At 46.1% G+C, this 9,036-nt stretch overlaps 1 long non-coding RNA gene across 1 annotated transcript; it reads left to right on the top strand.

The window, feature by feature from the left end:
• The first annotated feature begins 6,324 nt into the window (after nt 1–6,324).
• LOC108297909 lies at nt 6,325–8,783 on the top strand. Its single transcript, XR_005198661.1, has 3 exons — nt 6,325–6,727; nt 6,791–6,852; nt 8,515–8,783. It is a non-coding gene; the product is annotated as an uncharacterized LOC108297909 (long non-coding RNA).
• Nucleotides 8,784–9,036: the final 253 nt, after the last annotated feature.

Here is a 9,036-nt window from a genome sequence, read left to right as displayed (position 1 = left end):
ATTGTAACCTGTTCATTTGCCACACAATAGAATTTCTTTAACATTATATACATATAAGTTGCTCACTTATATTTTTTGTCTGTGTTCCCTTATGCACAGGGAGCGGCAGGAGGCAGGGCTTTGTGTTTTTCTCACCACTGTCTGGCTCATGCCTAGCACTGTCCTTGGCACACTGTAAACACGCTGAGGAGAGTCTTTGGGACTAGCCTACTCTAAGCATCATTACGCAGAGCCCAATGGGGCCTCTAAAGGTACTCGCCTTGCCAGGATCCAGCACAAGACCTGACGCGTGCGCATTGGCTGCCCGGGTATTTTTTTTTTTTTTTTCCTTGACCAGACAACCGGAACTACGCGAGCTGGAAGAGCAGGGCAGCAGCGCCTGCGCAGTGTAGGAATGTGGGCGGGGCCGACAGGGCGCTGGCGCTGGCAGCCGCAAGCCTGAGAGGCAGGAAGGGGCCGGCCAAGGGAGGGTGTCGCTAGGGAGGCATGGCTGTCCCGGCTAGCTGTGCCTCGCGGTTGGCTGCTAGGCCAGACTAAGGGGTCCCGGTTGAGCCACTGGGTGAGCTCCGCCCAGCCCCAACCAGGAGACTGCGAGGGAGCGATGCGATGCCGCGCGGTAAGAGCCAGGGCTGGGTTCCCGCAGTGTTAGCTCGTGGGTTGGTTTATCGCCTCAGAGCCGCCAGTGCGGCGGGGCAGGGCGTCCCCACAGACGTCCCCCTCCTGGGCCCCTCCAATCTGTCCCGCGCCTGCGCCTTCCCCTTCCCGCGCCATCTCCATTCCGGGCTCCGAGGCTCCTGGGACCACCCGCAGGCTTCACCAACGAGACCCATGGGCCTCCGTCTGTCGGTGCTGAGGTTCAGCTGTTTCTGGGACCCGCCTGCAGCTTGTCAGTGTGGACAGGCCGGGTGCGACCCTCCTGCTAGCACTTCTGGCGCTCCGGGACAGGCTGGGGCTGCCGCCCCATCTCCCCGGTTCGATGCCTCTGGCGGGGACAGCATTGCTCCGTGGCCCGGAGGGCGCAGCGCGGGGAGCGGGGGCCACAGGCGGCGGCCCCAGGGCCTGCCGCGGTTGCTGCTTCTGCCTGGGCCGGCGCCCCAGGCCCATGGAATGTAGTTTCTTCTGGAGACCTGGTTAACTGCTTCAGGTTGGATGTGAATAATCCGGTGCTTTGCTGAGGAGATTTTGCAATCCCAGGAACTTGGTAATTGTATTAGCTTAAGTAGTTAAGTCTATGACATCATAGTCATCGCAAGTTGGGCAAGCTGCCCTGGAGATGATGAAAAGAAATCAGTTTCCAGTAGTTTTAGCCAATTTACAGAACATGCAAAAAATCTGTGATCATTCAGATGCAGGGACTTGATTTGTTAATGTCCTTGATTATTTGTCTGAAGTACAGGAAAGGCCAGGAAAGATTCTCGTGACTACTGCCCAGGTGATTACAGGGGACAGTGTTTTCTTTTGTCAAAAGAGCCTCTTAAGCCATTGATAATATTTCCCAAGTTTATAACAGATACAAACCTTTAAAAAATGACATTTGCTGTCACCCTGTAGGACACATCTTGAGATGAAATCAGAGCCATAGGCTTTGTAGACAAGAGCAGTCATTTCTGGTGGCTTCTGGGAGTGGGGGGCGACTGCAGTTTCCCGAATGTCGGTGATACCAAAAGAAGTATAGTAATTTTTTCTCAGTAATTAAAAGCCAGGCCAGGCGCAGTGGCTCCAGCCTGTAATCCCAGCACTTTGGGAGGCCGAGACGGAGTTCGAGGCAAGCCATTACAAAATTTGGGTGGGCATAGTGTCCCCTGCTTGTAATCCCAGCTACTCAGGAGGCTGAGGTAGGAGAATCGCTGGAACCCGGGAGGTGGAGGTTGCAGTGAGCCAAGATCATGCCAAAGACATAAGAAGGCCGAGTGCAGTGACTCACGCCTGTAATCTCAGCACTTCGCTGAGGTGGGTGGATCACCTGAGGTCGGCAGTTCGAGACCAGCCTGGCCAACATTGTGAAACCCCATCTCTATTAAAAATACAAAAATTAGCCGGGTGTGGTAGCACACACTGTGATCCCAGTGGCTCCAGAGGCTGAGGAAGGAGAATCACTTGAACCCGAGAGTCAGTGAACAGCGATCCAGCCACTATACTCCAGCCTGGGCGAGGGACCAGACTCTTTCAAAAAAAAGAAACCAGGCATACCAATATAAATGTATGTTATAAAATAACCAAACCATTATATAGTGGAAGGAGAAGTATAGTTCTGGGTAAAATTGTTTCTATAAATAAATGGCAGATCCAGTATTTTTTCCTCCATAAAAACATCTTTTCCCCTTTGATTTAGTGTATACCTCGTAGAGTTGATGAGCAGACTCAGCGACTTTTTAGATAGCTGGAGAATGCTTCATAATGGTTGCAGGTGTGTAGGGGTTTTCTTGACATTTTTCAGTATGAAAGTGAATATTGTGTCATAGGAAAGCTTTATCACTGGTGCACTTTGGTAGCAGACCAAATATGTGTCAAGTACTGTGTCTAGTGAGTGGAGAATAACTAATAATTACAATTATTGTTGTAGTTAAAGTGAAGTTTGTATCAAACTTTCGGTTTCAAACATGAACTTTCAGGGGTGTATCTGCAGTGTGTCCTCTTCAGATGTGATTTTTCTGAAGCAGTGTTTCTCTATAATTGACTTGACACAATACATCCGATGTTTTGAATGACTTAAGTGATACTATCAAAATTGCGATAACATACAGATCTAAATCACATGACTAACCTGTGTGGTATTATGCAAACTGCTCAGCTCAGTAAGGGAACAGTAAGGGACAGGCTGTCAGGAGGCTGGAGAAATGTTCTTGGCCTTATGGCTTTGGGCAAGTCAGCTTTGCTTTCTGAACCTTTGTTTCCCTACCTGTGAAGTTTGGAGGGACGGAAAGAAGCTTGAGGTGCTAATGTTAACATTCAGCTGGTCCTGGCCTGTAGAATTTTCTTCAGCTACAGGTAGAACTGCATCTTCTCACCAGTTCCATGACAGTGTTTTGCAGTCCCTCCTCAAAGATGGGAGCAGGGAGTGTTGGTGACCTTGTAGTTGGTGAGAATGAAACGGAGACACTGTGATCAGTCCCCTAGAATGGAATATTGCATGGGCCTTAGCATAAAAAGAAAGGACAATATTAGGAGTCTTTTCATACAATTAAATTTATTCAATTAAAGGACTATCCTCACTAAATTAAAAAAAAAAGTCCTGCTTTCTTGGTGTTAAAGCATATTTTTGAAATGATGGTGATAGTAAATGGTGATATATGGTAATTGTAAATAGCAAATAAATACAAGGTTATTTATTGTGATTTTTAAAAATAAAGAGAGCCAAGAATGTATTGTTATGCTGCTGTTGTTAGGGAGTTTAGGAAAAAGTTCCTGGGGCTTTTGCTGTTAAGAAGATTCAAATATAGATTATTTCTTAAGAGTAAATGTGAGTTCACTTTGAAGTCATTTTTCTCAGTCTACTAAAAAATCCACTGAGAAAGCTGTTACATTTGCCTGGCATTAAAGATGTTCCTATTCTGACCATTGTTAAATAGATCTTTTCTTATCGGATATACAATGTCAGGAGTTTTTTGTTTTTTGTTTTTTTGGTTTGTTTGAGACAGAGTTTTGCTCTTTTTGCCCAGGCTAGAGTGCAGTGGCATGATCTCAGCTCACTGAGATCACTTGCCTTCTGGGTTCAAGTGATTCTCCTGCCTCAGCCTTCTTAGTAGCTGGGATTATAGGCATACGCCACCACCCCCAGCTAATTTTGTATTTTTAGTAGAGATGGGGTTTCTCCATGTTTGTCAGGGTGGTTTTGAACTCCTAACCTCAGGTGATCAGCCCACCTTGGCCTCCCAAAGTGCTGGGATTACAAGCATGAGCCACCGCACCCCGCCCCAGGAGATTTTTTTGTGTTGTGGTGTACCAAAATAAGCCTATGAAGGGAAATTCCTCCTGGTGGTTGGAATTGTTAGTATTGACTAGACTAGCTGCAAGGTAAAGAACCCCTGTGGAGTTCTCTTATCAGTTCAGAAATGTTTCACACTGTGACCTCAGTCTTTTGCTGTGAAACAAGATGACCATAAAGAAAGTAGGCTTAAACAATGTATTTTGGGTATATTGAAGGGGAGGAACAGTTACGATCTGTTCTAGAGCAAACATAACAGATGATCTCTGTGTCTTTGAAGCCTTAAAAATTTATACTGCTCTGCTGTTAATCTCAAATAAGATTTAGAATTATTGTGACATACTCTTAAAAACTGCAGTGTATCAAAAGGTACATTTTTAAAGTATCTTGAAATGAGATTAATGATGTAATATCTACTTTCTTCATAATAGCAATTTTTATTTTGAGATGGAGTCCCGCCCTGTCTTTCAGGCTAGAATGCAGTGACATGATCTCAGCTCACTGCACCCTCCGCCTCCCGGGTTCAAGTGATTCTCCTGCCTCAGCATCTCAAGTAGCTGGGACTATAGGCACATGCTACCATGCCTGGCTAATTTGGAGTTGGGGTTTTACCATGTTAGCCAGGATGGTCTTGATCTCCTGCTCTCGTGACCTGCCCAGCTCAGCCTCCCAAAGTGCTGGGTTTACAGGTGTGAGCCACCATGCCCGGCCCACAATCGTAATTTTTACAATCTGAAGACTGTCTGCTCTGAGCCACTTCTGAGTTCTCTGTTTTCAAAGGATAATTTTGTAACTCCATAAATGAAATTTGTAAATAAGAGAAGAGAGTGAATTTTTTTTTGCTGTTTCTTTTCTATATACATTATAGGATTTTATTTATTTATTTATTTTTGAGACAGAGTCTCACGCTGTCCCCCAGACTGGAATGCAGTGGTGCAATCTCAGCTCACTGTAACCTCTACCTCCCGAGTTCCAGTGATTCTCCTGCCTCGGCCTCCCAAGTAGCTGGGACTACAGGTGTGCACCACCATGCCTGGGTAAGTTTTGTATATTTTTTTAGTAGAGATGGGGTTTCACCATGTTCACCAGGCTGGTCTTGAACTTCTGACCTCTTCAGATGTGATTTCTCTGAAGCAGTGGTTCCCTATAACTGACTTGACACAATATATCTGATATTTTGAATGACTTAAGTGATACTTTCAAAATTGCTATCATATACAGATTTAAATCATATGACTAACCTGTGTGGTATTACAAAAGCTGCTCAGCTCAGTAAAGGAACAGTAAGGGACAGGCTTGAGCCGCCTGACAACCTGTCCCTTACTGTATGGTGGGAATATGCCCACCTCGGCCTCCCAAAGTGCTGGGATTAACAGGTGTGAGCAACCACACCTGCCGAGAGTGAATGTTTTTAGGAATGTTTTTCCTGATGTTTCCCGACATCTTCATTGTGGTTTTGTCTTTATTTCTTGGTTAATTCCAGAGGTTTACTCCTGCTGGTATCTTTCCAAACTGTTAAGCTGTTCACAGTCACTCTCCCATTTAAATCCTTCAACAGCCCCATGACCTTCATAATAAGGTCTCCTTAGCTTGGCATCTGGAATACTTTAGTGCTGGTCTTTGACCCTGTTTCCCTCCCCAACCTCTGTTTAGGTGTTTCACTGAGCTGCACTGAACAGCTCTTGGCCACTTGAAATCTCGCCAGTCTCCTTGTCTCCCTCTGCTGGAATATTCTTCTCTCAGTTCATCTGATCATCACCTTCAAAACTCAGCTCATTTTCTTATTTCCTAGCCCTTTTCATGTATCTTGTTTTCCTCTGATTAATGTTCCAAACTCAAAAGAAAACTCAGCTCAGGTATTACCTTGCCTGGAAGGCTTTCCTAAGCCTCCTGTCTCCTGCAGACTTGTCTGATACTCTGTACGTTTGTGATTTAGCACACTATGTCTCGTCTGCAACCCCCCACTAGATGATGAGACTGTAAGTGTGTGGCTTGACGGAAAGTTGTTGAATCTGCTGGGGTGCTGGTACAGTGCTGGGCATGGCAGTGTTACAGAGGAAGTAAGCCACTTAGTCCTTGCCCTTAGGAGCTTTTATTCCAGTTGCACTTGACCCTGCCAAGTGTGAGTCACCTCCCAGTAGTGTATACCGACTTTCAAAGTCTGCTTAATTGTATCTTAGTGTCTAATTCCAATCTTATTTTTTGAAGGAGGGGACTCTGTCTCTAATGTCTTATTTTAGCACCTACAGACCAGTTAGACATCATTTTTGTCTCAAACTCTGGAAGGAATATACATTTGGCACAGATTACTTCCCTTTTTTCTCTTGTACACCTTTCATCTTTTTTGTTTAAGTTTGATGGAGCTCTGAGCAAGATGGAGCTCAGAGCAGATGGAGTTCAGACAAGAAGGAGCTCCAAACAAGATGGAGCTTGGAGCTGATGTTCCTCTGTGTAAGATGGAGCTACAAGCTAGATGGAGCTTGGAGTGAAAGGAGCTCAGAGCAGATGGTGCTCAGAGCAAGATGGAGCTCGGAGTGATTGGATCACTGAGCAAGATGGAGCTCAGAGCAGATGGAGCTCTGAGCAAGACAGAACTCTGCAGATGGAGTTCTGAGCAAGATAGAGCTCAGAGCAGATGGAGCTCTGAGCAGGTTAAGCTCTGAACAGATTAAGCTCAGAAAAGAAGGAGCTCCAAGCAAGATGGAACTTGGAGCTCATGTTCCTCTGTGTAAGATGGAGCTCAGAGCTAGATGGAGCTTGGAGTGAAAGGAGCTCTGAGCAAGGTAGAGCTCAGAGTAGATGGTTCTCAGAGTGAATTGGAGCTTGGAGTGATAGAAGCTCAGAACAAGATAGAGCTGAGAGCAGATGGAACTCTGAGCAAGATAGAACTCAGAGCAGATGGAGCTCTGAGCAAGATGGAGCTCAGAGTCGATGGAGCTCTGAGCAGATTAAGCTCAGAAAAGAAGCAGCTCCATGCAAGACTGAACTTGGAACTGATGTTCCTCTGTGTAAGATGGAGTGCAGAGCAAGATGGAGCTCTCAACAAGATGGTGCTCAGAGCAGATGGAGCTCTGATCAATAAGGAGCGGCAAGCAAGATGGAGCTTGGTGCAGATGTTGCTTGGTTTTAGGTGGAGTTCAGAGCAGATGGTCCTTACAGCAGGATGGAACTCAGAGTGATTAGATATCCAAGCAAGATGGACCTTGGAGCTGTGGGAGCTTTGAGCAACATGGAACTCAGAGCAGATGCTGTTCAGAGTAAGAAGGAGTTCCAAGCAAATGGCACTCAGAGCAAGATGGATCTCGGATAAGATGTTGTTAACAGTGAGATGGAGCTCTGAGAAGATGGTGCTTAGAGCAAGATGGAACTCTTGAGTAGATGGTGCTCAGAGCAAAATGGAGCTTGAAGTGGTTGGAGTTCTTAGCAAGATGGAGTTCCAAGCAGATGGTGCTCAGAGCAAGATGGAGCTCAGAGAAGATGTTGTTCACAGTGAGATGGAGCTCCAAGCGGATGGTGCTCAGTGAATGATGCAGCTCTGAGCAAATCGTGCCCAGAACAAGGTGGAGCATGGAGCAAATGGAACTCTGAGCAGATGGAGTTTAGAGCAGATGGTGCTCAGAGCAAGATGGAGCTCCGAGCAAATTGTGCACAGAAGATGGAACTCAGAGTAGATGGAGCTCTGAGCAAAAGAGCTCTGAGCATATAGTACTCACAGCAAGATGGAGCTTTGAGTGATTAGAGCTCAGAACAGATGGAGCTCACAGAAATTCCTTCCAAGCAGATGGTAATCAGAGCAATCTGGAGCTCCAAGTAGTTAGTGCTCAGAGCAAGATGAACCTCAGAATTATCAGAACTCTGAGAAAAATTAAGCTCTGTGCAAGATGGTGCTTAAAGCAAGATAGAGCTCAGAGTGATTGGAGCTCTGAGCAAGATGGAACTAGGAGGAGATAGAGCTTTGAGCAAGAAGTACCTCCAAGTAAGATGGAACTTGCAGAAGTTGTTTCCTGGTGTAAGATGAAGCTCAGAGCAAGATGGAGCTTGGAGTGATTGGAACTGTGAACATTACTCTGAGCAGTTGGAACTCTGAGCAAGATGGATCTCTGAGCAAGAGGGAGCTCTAAGCAAGATGGAGCTTGGAATAGACATCACTTGGTTTTAGATGGAGCTCAGAGCTCCAAGGAAGATGGAGCTCAGAACAGACAGAGCTCTGAACAAAAAGGAGCTCCAAGCAAAATGGAACTTGGAGCAGATGTTGCCTGGTGTAAGGTGTATCTCAGGGCAGATGGTGCTCAGAGCAAGATGGAGCTCAGAGAACATGCTGCTCACAGTAGTAAGGTGGAGCTTTGAGCAGATGGTGCTTAGAGCAAAATGGAGCTGGAAGTGACTGGAAATCAGCAAGGTGGACCTATGAGAAGATGGAGCTCTGAGCAGAGGGTGCTCAGTCCAAGATGGAGTTTGGAGTGATTGGAGCTCTGAGAAAGATGGAGCTTGAAGCAAATGTAACTCCAAGTAGATGAAACTCTGAGCAGATGGTTCTCAGAGCAAAATGGAGCTCAGAGTGATGGGAGCTCTAAGCAAGATAAGCTCAGAGCAGATGGAGCTTCAATCAGATGGTGCTCAGAGCAAGATGGAGCTTGGAGTAATTGGAGTTTCAAACTAGATGGAGCTCAGATCAGATAGACCTCTGAGCAACAAGGAGCTCCAAGCAAGATGAAGCTTGGAGCAGATGTTGCTGGTGTAAGATGGACCTCAGAGCAGATAGTGCTTAGAGTAAGAGGCCGCTCAGAGTGATTGGCACTCTGAACATTGCTCTGAACAATTGGAGCTCTGAGCAAGATGCAGCTTAGAGTAGATAGAGCTCTGAGCAACAATGAGCTTTAAGCAAGATGGAGTTTAGAGCAGAATTTGCTAGGTTTTGGAGCTCAGAGCAAAATGGCACCCATAGTGATTATAGCTCCAAGCAAGGTGGACCTCAGAGCACATGTTGCTCAGAGTAAGATGAGCTCAGACCAGATGGTGCTCAGAGCAAAATGGAGCTGAGAGAGACTGGAGCTCCCAGCATGATGGAGCATAGAGCGATTACAACTCCCAGCAAGAGGGAGCTTAGAGTA

This window comes from Cebus imitator, unplaced genomic scaffold (assembly GCF_001604975.1).
Source record: "Cebus imitator isolate Cc_AM_T3 unplaced genomic scaffold, Cebus_imitator-1.0 Scaffold859, whole genome shotgun sequence".
NCBI lineage: Eukaryota > Metazoa > Chordata > Mammalia > Primates > Cebidae > Cebus > Cebus imitator.
The sequence above is the reverse complement of the archived record's forward strand: the minus strand, read 5'-3'. Positions and strand labels throughout refer to the sequence as shown.